The sequence below is a fragment of the Polypterus senegalus genome, chromosome 2, assembly GCF_016835505.1.
Source record: "Polypterus senegalus isolate Bchr_013 chromosome 2, ASM1683550v1, whole genome shotgun sequence".
Classification (NCBI taxonomy): Eukaryota; Metazoa; Chordata; class Cladistia; order Polypteriformes; family Polypteridae; genus Polypterus; species Polypterus senegalus.
This window is the reverse complement of record NC_053155.1, coordinates 87,537,857-87,555,819: the sequence shown is the minus strand read 5'-3', so window position 1 is coordinate 87,555,819 and position 17,963 is coordinate 87,537,857. Positions and strand designations below refer to the sequence as shown.

The 17,963-nt window shown below is 39.8% G+C and overlaps 1 protein-coding gene and 1 long non-coding RNA gene across 2 annotated transcripts in view; both read right to left on the bottom strand.

Moving 5' to 3' along the window:
- LOC120523134 overlaps positions 1-4,816 on the bottom strand; it is a 38,608-nt gene extending 33,792 nt beyond the window's left edge. Inside the window, exon 1 of the mRNA XM_039744134.1 lies at positions 4,662-4,816. The gene's annotated coding sequence lies outside the window, so the exon portion shown is untranslated. The remainder of the gene's footprint in view (positions 1-4,661) is intronic.
- Positions 4,817-9,819: 5,003 nt separating this feature from the next.
- On the bottom strand, positions 9,820-17,963 carry LOC120524229. The gene is made up of 4 exons (XR_005632782.1): positions 17,876-17,963; positions 15,325-15,418; positions 11,663-11,767; positions 9,820-9,947 (listed from the first exon to the last, which is right to left on the bottom strand). It is a non-coding gene; the product is annotated as an uncharacterized LOC120524229 (long non-coding RNA).

Here is a 17,963-nt window from a genome sequence, read left to right as displayed (position 1 = left end):
GCCCCGAAGACCAGCAGGGAGTCATGGACTATGTAGTTTTTATACATGACCCTGCTGGATACCACAGGGGCCGCAAGAGGAATCTGCAGGGAGGACTGAAGAATCATTTGTGCCTTATAACCCGGAAGTACGTCAAAGGAAGAGCGACGTGCTTCCGGGGTGAGAAGAAGGACCTGTACCTGACTCGGAAGTGATAGAGAATCACGTGGACTGGGGATTGGGAACACTTCCTGGTCAGGGAGGATAAAAGGACTGTGGGAGCTCCCGGACGGCGGGCTGAGCTGGGTGGAAGGGTGGCAATGCGTCTGGGAGTGGTGGATTGTTTATTATTATGTATTTGAGAATTTATATGAGTATAGTGGAGGAGAAGGTGGTTGGTGCACTGTGGCATCATAAATAAAGTCATCATTTGGACTTCTATTTGGTGTCTGGAGTCTTGGACAGGGGTTCAAAGGAGCGATATAGCCCCTATCTGTCATAACAGATATCAATGCATTATTCAGAACCATACAAATTATCCATCCATCCATCCATCCTCTTCTGCTTATCCGAGGTCGGGTCGCGGGGGCAGCAGCTTAAGCAGAGAGGCCCAGACTTCCCTCTCCCCGGGCCACTTCTTCCAGCTCTTCCGGGAGAATCCCAAGGCGTTCCCAGGCCAGCCGGGAGACATAGTCCCTCCTGCGTGTCCTAGGTCTTCCCTGGGGTCTTCTCCTGGTTGGACGTGCCCGGAACACCGCACCAGGGAGGCGTCCAGGAGGCATCCTGATCAGATGCCCGAGCCACCTTGTCTGACTCCTCTCGATGCGGAGGAGCAGCGGCTCTACTCTGAGCCCCTCCCGGATGACTGAGCTTCTCACCCTATCTTTAAGGGAAAGCCCAGACAACCTGCGGAGGAAACTCATTTCAGCCGCTTGTATTCGCGATCTCGTTCTTTCGGTCACTACCCATAGCTCATGACCATAGGTGAGGGTAGGAGCGTAGATCGACTGGTAAATTGAGAGCTTTGCCTTACGGCTCAGCTCCTTTTTCACCACGACAGACCGATGCAGAGCCCGCATCACTGCGGATGCCGCACCGATCCGCCTGTCGATCTCACGCTCCATTCTTCCCTCACTCGTGAACAAGACCCCGGGATACTTGAACTCCTCCACTTGGGGCAGGATCTCTCCCCCAACCCTGAGAGGGCACTCCACCCTTTTCCAGCTGAGGACCATTGTCTCTTGATTTGGAGGTGCTGATTCTCATCCCAGCCGCTTCACACTCAGCTGCAAACCGATCCAGAGAGAGCTGAAGATCACGGCCTGATGAAGCAAACAGGACAACATCATCTGCAAAAGCAGTGACCCAATCCTGAGTCCACCAAACCAGACCCCTTCAACACCCTGGCTGCGCCTAGAAATTCTGTCCATAAAAGTTATGAACAGAATCGGTGACAAAGGGCAGCCCTGGCGGAGTCCAACTCTCACTGGAAACAGGCTCGACTTACTGCCGGCAATGCGGACAAGGCTCTGACACCGGTTGTACAGGGTCCGAACAGCCCTTATCAGGGGGTCCGGTACACCATACTCCTGGAGCACCCCCCACAGGATTCCCCGAGGGAAAACCACACTGTTCCTCCTGAATCCGAGGTTCGACTATCCGACGGACCCTCCTCTCCAGAACCTCCGAATAAACTTTTCCAGGGAGGCTGAGGAGTGTGATCCCTCTATAGTTGGAACACACCCTCCGGTCCCCCTTTTTAAAGAGGGGGACCACCACCCCGGTCTGCCAATCCAGAGGCACTGTCCCGATGTCCATGCGATGTTGCAGAGGCGTGTCAACCAAGACAGTCCTACAACATCCAGAGCCTTAAGGAACTCGGTATCTCATCCACCCCGGGGCCCTGCCACCAAGGAGTTTTTTGACCACCTCAGTGACTTCAGTCCCAGAGATGGGAGAGCCCACCTCAGAGTCCCCAGGCTCTGCTTCCTCATTGGAAGGCATGTTAGTGGGATTGAGGAGGTCTTCGAAGTACTGCCCCCACCGACCCAGCGTCCCGAGTGAGGTCAGCAGCGCACCATCCCCACCATATACGGTGTTGACACTGCACTGCTTCCCCTCCTGAGGCGCCGGACGGTGGACCAGAATCTCCTCGAAGCCGTCCTAAAGTCGTTCTCCATGGCCTCTCCAAACTCCTCCCATGCCCGAGTTTTGCCTCAGCAACAACGAAGCCGTTCGCTTGGCCTGCGGTACCTATTAGCTGCCTCCAGAGACCCACAGGACAAAAAAGTCCTATAGGACTCCTTCTTTAGCTTGATGGCATCTCTCACCTCCGCTGTCCACCAACGGGTTCGGGGATTACCGCCACGACAGGCACCGACCATCTTGTGGCTCCGGTCAGCCGCCTCAACAATAGAGGCACGGAACATGGCCCATTCGGACTCAATGTCCCCCACCTCCCTCGGGACATGGTTGAAATTCTGCCGGAGGTGGGAGTTGAAGCTACTTCTGACAGGGGACTCTGCCAGCCGTTCCCACGTTTGGGCCTACCAGGTCTGACCGCATCTTCCCCACCATCGAAGCCAACTCACCACCAGGTGGTGATCAGTTGACAGCTCCCCCTCTCTTCACCCGAGTGTCCAATACATATGGCCGCAAGTCCGACGACACGACCACAAAGTCAATCATCGACCTGAGGCCTAGGGTGTCCTGGTGCCAAGTGCACATATGAACACCCTTATGCTTGAACATGGTGTTTGTTATGGACAATCCGTGACGAGCACAGAAGTCCAATAGCAAAACACCGCTCGGGTTCAGATCGGGGCCATTCCTCCCAATCATGCCCTTCCAGGTCTCGCTGTCATTGCCCGTGAGCATTGAAGTCTCCCAGCAAAACGAGGGAATCCCAAGAAGGTATGCCCTCTAGCACCCCTTCCAGAGACTCCAAAAAGGGTGGATACTCCAAACTGCTGTTCGGCACATACGCACAAACAACAGTCAGGACCCTTCCCGCCACCCAAGGGCGGAGGGAGGCCACCCTCTCGTCCACCGGGGTAAACCCCAATGCACAGGCTCCGAGTATGCCCACATCTGCTCGGCGCCTCTCACCGGGGGCAACTCCAGAGTGCTAGAGAGTCCAGCCCCTCTCAAGGAGATTGGTTCCAGAGTCCAAGCTGTGCGTCGAGGTGAGTCCGACTATATCTAGCCGGAACCTCTCACCTCGCGCACTAGCTCAGGCTCCTTCCCTTCAGAGGTGACATTCCATGTCCCAAGAGCCAGTTTCTGTAGCCGAGGATCAGACCGCCAAGGTCCCCGCCTCCGGCCACCACCCAACTCACACTGCACCCAACCTCCTTGGCCCCTCCCATAGGTGGTGAGCCCATGGGGAGGAGGACCCACGTTACCTCTTCGGGCTGTGCCCGGCCGAGCCCCATGGGTGCAGGCCCGGCCACCAGGCACTCGCCATCGAGCCCCACCTCCAGGCCTGGCTCCAGAGGGGGGCCCCGGTGACCAGGCAAGGGAAAAGATCGTCCAAGGTTTTTATTCTTCATCGGAGGTTTGTTGAACCGCTCTTTGTTTTATCCCTCACCTAGGACCAGTTTGCCTTGGGTGGCCCTACCAGGGGCATAAAGTCCCGGACAACATAGCTCCTAGGATCATTGGGACACGCAAACCCCTCCACCACGATAAGGTGACGGTTCAAGGAGGGGCCATACAAATTATGTTCAGCTTTTATCTGATACCTGCTATATTTTAAAAATCAACATCACAAATGAGTCAGTGATGTCAGAAATAGAAGAAATCTTTTGTTTAATTATCCTTTAATATTTAGATAAAACAGAAAAAAACAAAGTTAATCGCAATATAAAACTAGAAGTAGGAAGAGTTAAAGGATTAATGACTCAAGGCCATGTCACATTACACAACTTTTCCATCACATGGTTCATTTATGAGTCAGCGGCAGCCGTGGTGTGTCCCTGTATGCATGACTGTTTGCAATTCTGACATACCCATTGAATCAGCCCAACCAAAAATAAAAAAACAGGTTTAATTTGGTGTAAAGTTGCAGGGTGGGTTTGTGTGCACATGAGAGCTGACAACCTCGGAGTGCTCATCCAAAAGTAAAATACACATAACACAGCTATAAGGAACAAAAAAAAAAAAACAAACACGGGACCAAACAAAGACTTGTGTATTTTATGTTGCATGTTTTAAACATCACAACAGAATAAAGAAAAACAAAAAGGGCGGTGATTGAAGCTCAACATGCTGTACATACAAAGCCTGGTAAATGTGAAACTCTATGCTGGAATACTGTCACACAGTCTAATGTGACATTCCTTGTAAATTCTGGTAATGTAATCTGAAATGCTCAGGCAACAAGTGGTTAAATTGAAAAAGTGGTTTGATTGCAAAAAAGTTAAAGTGTGTAGTAGAATGCATCTTAAAACATCAACAAAAAAATTCAAGGTCATTATACTGAATGAAACAACTCAGAACTCACATTAGATGTAGAATAGGCTAGGGATTCTTTTTCTAGAAACTATGACCAATTGGATAGTCATAGACAGGTACAGCATTGACATGGAAGGTCCAATTAAATACTGATCTTTGAATTGCCATCATCAAACCACAAATGACACAACAGAACCAAATATTCAGGCTTATATTTGCTAACTTACCCGTGAGAGACGGCAAGAGAAACATCTTATCCTGGTCTTTTCCAGAAGAATCATGAAGGGATGATTTTTGACGCCTACAGCTCAGCACCTTTGCCAAAAGAAGTAAAATAAGTAAGTTAAATCCTGTTATTCATGTTTGACTTTCGTTCCTATTGAAAATGTGGTGAAGGGTAGTGTTGAAAGAGAGAGAGAGAGAGAGAGAAAACACATGATGACAAGTATTAATAAAAGTCAAAGTGGCACCTTGAAACTCACATTTTAGTGTTTTAGCAATTTTGTTCACAAGCTAATGCCTAAACCTCACTTAGACAACCTGCTAAATTTGTGCTCCTCAGCTCTGAATTTCAATTTTCAAACATTTCATGCACCCCACTATTTATGTGCTTTATAAAAAGCTAAAGATACTGCCTTATGTGTTTTTAAGTTTTTAAATAGTCAAACACTGCCATGTAAGTAACAAAAAATAGCTAATTGAAGTCTACTAATTATCCTTAATTATGGAGGAAATAAAGTTCTGCTCAATATGTACGTTTCTCCTATGGACTGGGTATGCCATTTAGATATTTCTTAAAATACATATGCAAATGATGCAAAGAATTATCACTAAATAATGAAAAGACCTTTATCAAGATTATAAAGAAATCTTGAGCCTATTAATACATATCTGAAACTGCTTTTAAAGATTTCTAAATAATAACCTGGCTTGCTACACATAAATAGGAGACTTGTGCATGGGATAGAAGCAGATTATTTAAAAAACTAAAATGCAGAGACTATTACACACATACACTCATCGACCATTAGGTACACCTGTTCAACTGCTTGTTAAATGCAAATATCTAATCAGCCAATCACATTGCAGCAACTCAATGCATTTAGGCATGTATACATTGTCAATATGACCTACTGATCAAATGGGGAAGAAAGAGGATTTAAGTGACTCTGAATGTGGCATGGTTGCTGGTGCCAGACGGGCTGGTCTGAGTATTTGAAAAACTGCTGATCTACAACAGACAAGCACCTTTAGGGTTTACAGAGAATGGTCTTAAAAAAGGAAAGTATCCAGTGAGCAGCAGTTCTCAGGGTAAAAATGCCTTGTTAATGGCAGAGGTCTGATAGAAAGGTAACAGTAGCTCAAATAACCACTCATTACAACTGAGGTGTGCAAAACAGCATCTCTGAACACGTTGGAATCTTGAAGCAGATGGATACCACACTGAGTGCCACTCCTGTCAAAGGCTCACCAAAACTAGAAAATAGAATATTGGAAAAATGTTTACCTGGTCTCAGGAGTCTCACTTTCTATTGTGGCATTCGGATGGTAGAGTCAGAATTTGGTGTCAACAACAGGAAAGCATGGATCCAACCTACCTTGTATCAACGGTTCACACTGGTGGTGGTGTAGTAATGTTATGGGGGATATTTTCTTGGCACATTTTCGGCCCCCTTAGTACCAATTGAGAATTGTTAAATGCCACAGCCCGAGAATTGTTGCTGACCATTATCTATGACTTTATGACCGCAGTGTAACCATCTTCTGATGGCTACTTCTAGTAGGATAACACACCATGTCAGAAAGCTCAAATAATTTCAAGCTGATTTCTTGAACATGACAATGGTTTACTGTAATGAAATGGCCTCCATAGTCACCAGATCTCAATCCAATAGTGCAGCTTTGGGATGTGGTGGAATGGGATATTCACATCATGGATGTGCAGGTGACTAATCTACAGAAACTGTGTGACGCTATCATGTCAACATGGACCAAAATCCCTGAGGAAGGTTTCCAGCACCTTACTGAATCTATGCCACAAAGAATTAAGAAAGTTCTGAAGGCAAAAAGGTGTCCATCCAGGTACTAGAAAGATGTATCTAATAAAGTGGCGGGTGAGTGAGTGTACATAAATATGCACACACACATTTTTTTTTAACTAGAAAAAGTATATACAGTATTATGCATTTTACCATTCTGGACAGATATACCCACTAACATTGTCATATCATGTGATGCCAAGCTTCAAGAATGTATTCTTCTCATAGCACTCTACTCCATCTTGTGGATGGAAAACACATTGTAATTATGAGAATCCATATGAAGATGGTCAGTCCTGACCTTAACTCACACCTTCCCAGTTGGATACATGCAGAAATCTCTCACATTAGTATTTAAACAGTAAAATATAGTCTACCTAGTTTTAACAATTTTACATTTCAAGGCATTGTAAGATTTAAAAAAAGCAATAACTTTATAATAGGTCAACTGTCAGTGGCAGGTCTGCAAACAAGTAAATGGTAAATGGCCTGTATTTGATATAGCGCCTAACTAGAGTTCAAGAACCCCCCTAGGCGCTTTACAACACAACAGTCATTCACCCATTCACACGCTGGTGTAGCAAGTACTTCACATTTTCTGAATAACTGCTAGTTCTTCCAAGCAGCTAAATTACATTTAACAAAACACACCACTTGAAAAAGCAAGGCTACCTTTGCAGCATGTTGCATACTGTGTTACACAATTGAGGAATCCAATAAAAAAAATAAATGACAGTGAGTATATCTTTAATATATGGACAGCCTGAAAACTGACCAAAAATCATAACTTTGTACTATGACAAAAATAGATACAAAAATAGAAGACACAATAAAAAATAAACATAAGTCAACATTAATTAACATAGAATAAGTAAGGTCCGATGGCCAGGGTGGACAGAAAAAAACAAAAAAAAAACTCCAAGAGCTGGAGAAAAAAAATAAAATCTGTAGGGGTTCCAGACCACGAGACCGCCCAGTTAATGGCCATCCAGTTAATGGTTTGTCATTGTCATAGCTACAGTATATTAAGAACCCTAATGTGGTGCTACATGGCTATTTTCCTCTCACTGATTCGGACACCCATCCTTATTCCAAACCTTGAAAGCACATTTTTGCAGAAAATTCTACTTATCTTTGTTTACTTTTATTCATACAGTAGGCTTTTAAAAGAATGGAAAATAAATTTTAAATACAGTGTATTTACATATTTGTAGAAGCATATTTTGCATCACATATTTTATAGCAAAACTGTTGTCACTGTACAGTTTAATGTACATCTCTATGTATTACTACACAGCAGAACTATATGTGTAGGTCATACTAATAACAACAAGCATGGAAATTTTTTTTCAAGCCTATGTCTACAACATAGGGCAAAAACCATGCAGGTTCACACATAGCAATTAAATCACACAAACCATAAATAAAAAACCAAGCTAGAAATTAGTCATAGTTCTATTTTAAAATATTATCCGTAGTAATAAAACTGATGTGAATATCTACATACATCCTCTCACTGCAAATCTGAAGTGGACTACGGGGGTCCTTCTATATGTCCAGACAATAAAGAAATGTGTTGGCAATGCTTATTTTTGTAAAAACAAAAAAGTGATAACAAATAGCAACATTATCCAATTATATTTGCAAAAGATGGCAGTTTTTGAGCAGCAGGAATATGCAACCATATTTGGAAGTTACCAAATGGAGTTTGGTTTGCATGCAAAGTAGTTCACCATCTGGTGGTCATTTGTAGAACTGCATGGGTATTAAAAAATGATGGGGGATATGTGCATACCTGGCTGTTGAATGACTATGGTTTCAAGTGACATTTATATGAGCCTAACACTACATATTAAAATGACAATCAAAGTTAAGAATGACGTGTCAAATGCTAAGCGCAAAACTACTGCAAGAACAATACAAATATAAAATACATTTTCCTTTTCCATTTTATTCTTTTACACGGAACAAAATGTATGATTAAATACATTAGTCTAAGTTTAAATATAATCTGTATGAATGGATTTTGCTCTACATTCCCATTAAATATACAACTATCAGTATCTTATGATTTTACTCAGTATTCCCCTCTCCTACATACTAATACTACATACATAAATGAGTGCAGTCCTGATCAATGACTGTAAGAACATCAATCATCTAAGTGAAACTAGTGCTTTTGTGCTTTAGCTTTAGTTGATACACACAATGCAGCCAAAGTCCTTCTTTGCATGATGTATAAACTTGCTTTAAATCTTTAGCAACTGCAAAGGTAACATATCTTGATGGACCGTATGCCAACCTCTACACAACCATGAGCAAGACCAAAAAGCTGACAAAGGACATCAGGGAGAAGATTGTAGGCTGGAATGGGCTACAAGACCATCAGCAAGATGCTTGGTGAGAAGGTGACAACTGTTGGTGCGATTACTCGGAAATGGAAGAAATCTTGCAAGATCTTGCCTCATGGGGTGAGGATGATCAAGAGAAAGGTGAGGGATCAGCCCCAAACTACACGGCAGGAGCTTGGTAATGATTTGAAGGCAGTGGGGATCACAGTCACCAAGGACATCATTGGTGACACAATACGCTGTAATGGATTGAAATCTTGCAGTGCCGATGAAGTCTCTTTGCTCAAGAAGGCACATGTGCATGCGTTCCTTAAGTTTGCCAGTGAACATCCAGGCCTGCTGCTACCAGCTGTAATGGGTTCTTCAACTGATTTGTAACTACAACTTTGTAACTACTAATATCTTTCACTACCAATCTGATGACGCACAAACTCATCCTTAATAAGTATAATAAGTTCTTAATTTGCCCTTGAGCAATATTGTTTGGCTGTAAGGGTCATATAGACTCTGAACCAGGTGCTGTAGGGAGGGTTGAGCAAGTTATGTGAATGAGAACTGGCAGGCAAGGATAGTAGATAAACCTAACAAAATCTATTTGCAATCTCTGCCATCCATACAGATTTGGATCACAAAATATTGTCAATGGCCACCAACGTATTAATCTATTAATCGATTAAAAAAACAAGGTTGATGTAATTTACTATTTGCAAGTATTTCATCCATATAAGGGGCACACAGTAAAATGCATCTTAATCCTTTTAATTGTTCATGCTATACAGGCACGGCATTCAGTACTGAATTCTAATTTTTGAAAATTGGTTAGATATATCTTAATAAAGGCTATTTGTTTTTAAATGAAACTATGGCTTCAATCAAAAATTAGTTCTACAGTATTATACAGAAATCAAAAGGCACGTATTAAATTATGAATGGATTTAGCATGCATCTCCATATTAGCAAAAAGAAAAATTTAGTGCAATTTGAACTTGCCAGGTGATGTTCTGGAGATCTTAATCTTCCTCACTTTCCACAAAGTCTTCTATAGAGCCAGCTGCTGCCTCTGGTTCTAATGTCACATTTAGCTCTTCATCTTGGGTTCCAACAGATGAGTCCGCAAGTGGCTCTGGATTCAGGCACAAAACATCACCTTTCACCTCTCAAATAAATACATAAATAAAAATATCCATGCTTTTGCAGGTTAGATGACTTTTTTTGCACAAGTCACATCATGAGATACTGTAGCAGTGGGAAATAAACAGCAAAAGTGTAGGGTGCTGTCAGAGACTTAGATGCCAGATAACACTGCCACTACTTCCCACCTGTAGGTTCAAGAATGACTATTCCAATAAATATTCTTGACTGACAAATATTTACATCTAGTAAACATTATGCCTATTTAGAAAAAGATTAAAATAAACAAAAGATCTAAGTAAGCTTTTAGTGTACCATAATTATTTTTTGTGAAATTAAATAAAATGGTTATTGAGCATACAGGCCTGATTTAAATACATGCTTCAGCCAGGAGTACCACATTATTCAGAAAAGTTAACAATGAAAAAAAAAAAAACCAAGTGGTAACTTGAGGTTTTCATTGTGACCAATTTCTTAATTACAAAAATAGTACAAAAGAGGAGAATGAAGTTACACAAGAGTTCACTTGGCACCATCTGCATCATATCCAAGTGATCCCTAAACCTCTTCTATATGCAGGCAATCACTAGAGTCTACCATTAAAATGAAGATGATGAAAGGTGTTATCCTACATTGATGGATTAAAGGCCAGAAGTCCACGTGACCGTCATCATCAAGTCCTTCCATGAGAACCCTGAATACAAGGAGGACTGATCATTTATGTTAGGTAGAATGCATAGAGGGGGCTGGGTGGTCTTATGGCCTGGAACCCCTGAAGATTTTATTTTTTCTCCAGCCATCTGGAGTTTTGTTTTTTCTGTCCTCACTGACCATTGGACCTTACTTGTACTCTATGTTAGTGTTCTCTTATTTTAATTCTTTGTCTTTTTTTCTCTTCATCATGTAAAACACTTTAAGCTACATTTGTATGAAAATGTGCTATATAAATAAAGGTTGTTGTTGTTATAAATTAACAATAATCAGATTGTGAATGTGTATGGGTTTGGGAGTATAAAGCAAATTGTCATAAATGTTCTCTTGGGGAAAATAAAACAGTAGATATGTACTAGAAAATCCCATAAACAGTATTAACAGTAAAAAATGTTTATCAATCATGCTATCAAAAAAAATCATATGCTGAATGCAAATTTTAAAGAGATTAAAAAGTGAAGCAAGGATTCCCAAGAGGGTAAAAAGACCTAAACTGCGAGCGTTGCAGTCTAGCTCCAGCCTAACTGGACACATGTTCTGCACCAAATTTACATTTTAGACAAAAACCTTTGCATGCCTATCAGACAGCCTCTGTGTCACAATCACTCCAAATCTTTACTACACTACTAGCACACAGACTTATCTTGCTCAACTGGACGAATTCCACCCCACCAGTTTTAAGTCAGTGGGTAACTGATGTTCTATACTACTTTCTCACTTAGAGGATCTGATTAAAACTTTTTTATATATATATGGCAGGATCTAAATCAATAACATTTTAGAATAAACTTCCTTTCCTGGGGGAAAGAATACCCTTCCTTTCTTGTTACTTTTATGGAGTGGTATTTTGTTATTGGCTCTCCTCTCTCTCTCGCGGGGTCACAAGGGTTGAATTTTGCTTTGCCTTGTTAAGTTTGACTAGACTATATGGAATGTTATCTGCTTCTAAATAAAATCAATAACATAAATAAAATAAAAACTTTCCTGTGAACATACCTGTCCTGCACTATTTTCTGTCCACAGAGATCTCTGGCAGATGGTGATAAGGGAATAGTCAGCATCATACCGTTTCACATGAAGTTGTTTCTGCACATCAAGACACTAAGAAAAACATTTATATAATTAGTATTATCACACAATACTATCCATACCTGCAGGTACAATAATGCAAAAATCTGGTTTTGCTGGAAACACAAGTAAAATGCATGAGAGATAAAAGATGAGTGAAGCAAATGTACAGAATGTCACCTCTTAATATGGAGTACTGCTTTGAATAAAAGCCAGAACATTTAATAATACCTTTATTAGTAATCTAGTATCTAACATTGTTACACACTCATACTAAGGTTAAAAAATTGCCTTATCTACACCAGAATGAAATTCATTTTGCAATATGCAATAATTTTTAAAGCCAGGAAACCGCAACTCAGTGATGCTCTGACAGAAGCATGAGGTGTGAGCAAACTAAGACAAATGAATAAGTTTCTGGTTTACAAATAACCACTTAAGTATAATGCAATGATAACAAAAAAGAATGCTCAGCATTTCATTTTTTGCAGCTACTTTACTCTAACTCACTTATGCGCCTGTAATTTTTTCAGAATGTTCTGTTTGACACAACATCAAGTAATTTATCCCTTGATGACTCAGAAGAAACCAACTACTTCAAACAATTACAAATGTATACATGGACTACCTGCAATTGTGAATATTGTCTAAAGAAAAAAAATTGTTTGACAGTTCTGAAGCAAGAGGAGATCCTTATGCTAAATTTAGAACCATCTTCTGAGATTAAATATATTCTATTTTCAAATATGAGGACAAAGTACATATAAAAAGGTCTTAGAATGTCAGTGCAAAGATTCTTTCGCAAACTACTATTACCAATCTATTTTTTTTAGCAAATACAACAATTCACATTCTCCAAAACCCCCCATCTTTAAGAATGAAATACAACTACAAAATCTTTCAGAATTCTGTGGATTTCATTGCTGGTATTTTACATGATAATAATTTCTAAAGCATTTACCAAACTATTATTTTGTATGTTTACAGTGTCTACAGAAAAACCTAAACATCTTGACATAAACATCACAATGATATTATAAAGTACTCAGATTAAGGAAGATCTTAAAAGAGGGAACTAGGGGACTGTCACATAATCACTCACCTGTGCTTGTATTTGATCATGTGGATTCAAGGAATCAAATGCTGAAAATACTACTTCCAAAAATGGTACCTTATGGAATAGTGTAGGCTACATTCACATTTTCATTTCTTAACTGATTAAAGGACTGGGCCAAAAATCAAACCTATTTTAAAAATGAACAACTCCAAGAGGACCCTAAGCATGTCTTGCCTTAGACAGAAAAAAGTGTCAATACTGTGAAGGCAATCATAATGGAGAAATGAAGACAGACAGTAGGTGAGCTAGCAGATACTATAAGGACTATTTATGGATCAAATTAACCCATTCTTCATGAAAGTGTGTGCTTGCTGAGAGAAGACAAATGACTCCTGATATAATGCATCACTAAGAAAATGAATTTTAACTTGTCCTTGCATGAGTAATATAATAATATGGGGATAAGGAAAGATCTAACTTGGTTAATCATGCAGTATCACCTTTGAAATTGCTGTTAACTGATTACATAATATAGTAGGGTTCCTACTTTATTTACTTTACCTTTCTCTGCTGAAGGAGACGGGTCTCCAGCTTTTAGACTTGTACACATGGAACACACATGAAATGTATGTATTCTAAATAACAATATATTTATCCTACACAACTCTAGGCACCTCAAACCCAGATAAAGAGACTTAAGCTGGGAGAATTTGAGATGCATCTATGGGGGATGGAATATCAGGATGCTTGTGTTGATTGGCACATTTGCAAAACAAAAGACACTGATGGAGAGGTACAAAGGAATTTAAGGCAGCCCAGGATTATGACTTTTTTCGTAGGCTTCAGGGGATTGTAGTGCTAAATGTGTGACATTCCACTAGGACCTCTGGCAAAGTCAGCTTCCTATCTGGAGTCTGGAAGAATCACACCACCAAGCAGCAGGCCACACAAAGATCATCTTTGTCTCACCCAGCAATGACTGACCATTTCTGTTCCCTCTTCTTTTGAACAGACTGAATCTCTGATGGTGCCAACACAATCATTCACGACATAAACGTTCCACCATCTCACCACAAAGTCTTTGTAACCTGATTCAAAACACACACACATATTATTGCGGTTATATTAACTTACAATACAAAGCTCATTCTGCTAATTAGTTTTGCTTGAATGATTATACTGTAACAAGTCACTTGTCAGAAAATAGTTACACCACACAGAACTGACAGATAAGACCTTCCTTTACTTAAAATACAATTTTAAAAAAAGCAGGCTATTACCGGGATTCAGTTTCTAGAAGGATGGAGTGGAAGGCAGTAAGACAGATTTGCATTCGTATGTAGACTTTTTCTTATAATTCCCTATGCATCTTTAGAGATGAAGAAACTGCACTGTAGAGGAAATGTTGAACAGCAAGTGGCTGAGGTCCTAACACTATTGCAAGATAAAAAGAGCACTGTCAGTTTGCTAGGCTTTTGGAGGTACACAGACTGATCAGATAAGATTTAACAAGGATGTAGAAAGTAATTTGCACCTTCCACCAACCTACATTCCAGAATAAATGGCTAAAGTGCAGTAACTGTAAACTTCATGAAAAATAAGTGATGTGCAAAAGGTCATAGGCTAAGCAAGTCCTAAGAAAAAGGACTTAATTCTTGTGCTGTATGTTAATCGCAAATGCATTTATTGCTACGTCAGAGAACCAATTTAAAGAATTAGTTGACAGAATTACATCTTGCCTTTAGAAGGGGCCAGAGTTGCCTCAAAAGCTTGCATATTATAATCTTTTCAGTTAATAAAAGGTTTAATTCTGCTTGATTTCTCATTGACAGAATAAAAAAAACAAAGGCTGAAGCGGAAAAGACTACTTTTACATTAGATTGTAGAAATTTTAGATTCCAAGGCAGAAATAAGATGAAAGCAAAATCTTATTCATTAAATGTACATTCATCAATACTGAAATTAAATTCATGTTTAAAAAAAAAAAGATGGAGCCAGTGCTTGCTGTCAACCAGCCATCACAATTTATTGCCTGAGCCCAACACACAATACTTCCTCGGTTGAACACAAAGTACATAACCGTAAGTAGAAGCACGACCTACCAGAAACTACAAATGGCCCAAGTTCCTGTAGTGGGAATGGAACAAAAAAAGTCAGTGAGTTTGTAAAATATTCCTGGTTCCTTAAAAAAAAATCTCTCGCAGTGGGAAAGAACTTTATGTAGTAAAGAAAAAAGTTGCATACAACTCTTCAACCCAAGAAATCTCCACCACTTGAACCTAGAGCAGAAACAAAAAACTCCACTCAACACCATCCTTAAAAGACTTGGTATTATAAGCCTGTTAATCTGTTCCAATGTAAATATGAACTGAACTCTAACTAGCCAGTAACAAGTCAGACTCTTTTGCATTTTATTTGTCGGTCTCTTCTGTCTTGTGTCCCGTCTTCAGTGTCAATACATATGCAGTGATCATATTGCTACAATCCTTGTTTTTATCAATAGCCAAGTAGAAAGTCAAAACTGGAAACTTACTTCAATAGGGTCTGGCAATACAGGTGACAAACTTGCAATTTTTAAAGCCTGTTCCTTCTCAAGCATTAAGGCTTTCTGTCGTGCTTGAATGTGCCTCAAAGAAAGAAAAAAAAGTTAGGACGAAATATGCTACAAGGGCAAGGATCATTTGATAAATGCTTTTCTGAAGACTGTTTCTCAACAATGTAATTTGAAATTGACTATTTTTTATTCAACAATACCTAATGCACATATAACCTATAAATGCCATGTGTTTTTTATGCAATTTAGTCTTTACATTAATGGCAATAGAGCATACATAAAATTCTAGTTTGATCATCTGTCTGCTTTGTGAACACCTGTATATTAGTAGTTTTATTATTTCCACCCACTCAGCAAAATCTAACAATGGCTGGTCCAGTTGCTTTCTATACACAAATAATTGCTTACAAAAGGCTGAAAATTTCACAAAATCAGTAGCCTTCATAAAACCAAAACTAACTAGTTGTCAATTGAATCTATATGGAAGCAAAAACATTTATCAGAAGTTAATATTCTGGAATATTTTGAAACCTTCCAGTTAAATTCATAAATAACTACTAAGGAAATGATCATTTCCATCCCTTTTCTAAATCATTTTGGAAAGAAGTGGAATAAATACAGTATTAGAAAAATACAAACCTTAATGGTCAGTAAATTAAGAAATGCTTTAACTATTTCACAAATGCAAGTGTACTGTAAGCTGCAGTAAAAAGTCTTCTACCCATCCATCTGTTTTCTGCCGCTTATCTGGGTAAAGGCCCCCCCGCCCCAAAAACAACTCATTTGCAGGGATACTGAGGCATTCTTAGGCCAGCCGAGAGACTCTCCCCCATCGGTCCGGGGTTTGCCAGAGGGTGGATCCATGAAACATCCTAATCAGGTACCTGAACCACCTCAACTGCCTCTTTTAAATTCAATGTAAACCAAATTTCCTTCTTGCCACAATGAAATTAAATTGAATTTCAATGACTCATAGAAGGTCTATAGTCAATGCTGACCCAACAACTGGTCTGAATATCACTCTGTGCAATATCCTTAATCCCTGAAGCCTATGAAAAGATTCGTAATGCCAGGCCACCTTAAATCTCCTTGCACCTCTCATTGGCGTCTTTGTTTTGCAAATGTGTCAATCAGCACTGGTAGCAGGCAGCCTGCTCACTCATCCCCTACCGCGGCAGCTGAAGTCAAGACAGATGCTAAAGAGCTGAAGCCTCTTTATGTGGGAGTTAGGTGTCTGGAATTGTATAGGGTAAATAATATATTGCTGTTTGGAGTACATCCATTTCATCTGTGTTCCATATCTGCTATGATCTGTGTAAAAATAGGATGATGGAAATGTTAGGCAAGAAATGTTCAACAGAACTAAAACAAACTTTTTTTCGTTATACTAATAATGACAAAATGCTGACATGAAGTGCATACTGTGAAAACTGAAGTCCAAATATCAAATAAACACACTTTCAAAAAGTTATAACAAAACAAGTGTGCTTTTATTCAAGAATATAACCAAGGAAAATCATTCAATTTACATGTTGCTGGCAAGGTGTAAAAAACGAAGCCCAAATATTAATCAATACAAAATGGACATGTCCGGCTGGCTGTCTTGTAATCAACAGGTTGCATGTTAGATCCAGAGTCCTCCCTGCATTTACCATTTTGAGAAGTGACCTGTTATTATTACTATTATATAATAAAAACCTACATTTGACTTGAGTCTGTAACACCTGGTATAAATTTTTGTTAATGTGTAAATGTGTCTGTAAACATTATACACTTCACTTCAGCATTTTGTCATTATTAGTATAACATGAAAAAAGTTTGTTTTAGTGATATATTTAACATTTCTTGCCTTGCATTTCCTGTCATCCTACATTTACACAGATCATTGTAGACACGGAACACACAAGAGACTTGAGCTGGGAAAATTTTGTGCCTGACTTTACTTCAGCTGCATCGGTGGGGAATGGGATAGCAGGATGCTTGTGCTAATTGACACATTTGCAAAATGAAGATGCTGAGGAGGTGGTGTGAATGAATTTAGGATGGCCTGACATCAAAAAATATTTTCGTAGGCTTCAGGGATTCTAGTGTTAAAGGGGCAGGCTCACTTATTACACTAATCATATACAAACCAATACTCGAAAGACATTACTTTTAGGACAATTATTCAACATTATATTCCATTTCTTTGTGTATGCACAGATTCATACTTTTTGTAAAAGGATGTACTATGTTTAAATGTATTTACTAATTTTCCACCATTTTTATTATGTTTCTTGCAAAATCTGTATTCAGTAGAATTTCATCCACTACAACCAATCAACCGGTTTATCACAAATGTCTTGCTTGAAAAGGCCATGTAACAATACATTGTGTATTTACAATTAAAATAGGTTGTTTTATTGAGTGCTATACAATAAACAAACATTTTTGATATGTTAATCATTAAAGCTACTTTAAAAAAATAGCAACAATGGCAGTGGTTAATAGGTTCTGTACCGAAATGACCGTTTACATTTTGCCAGCTTACCTAAAGTTTCATCTTCCAGACGTTTATCCATCTGAAATTTAAGCTCTTTCAGAGCCATATGGTGCCTCTCCGCTGCCTTCTGTTTGTT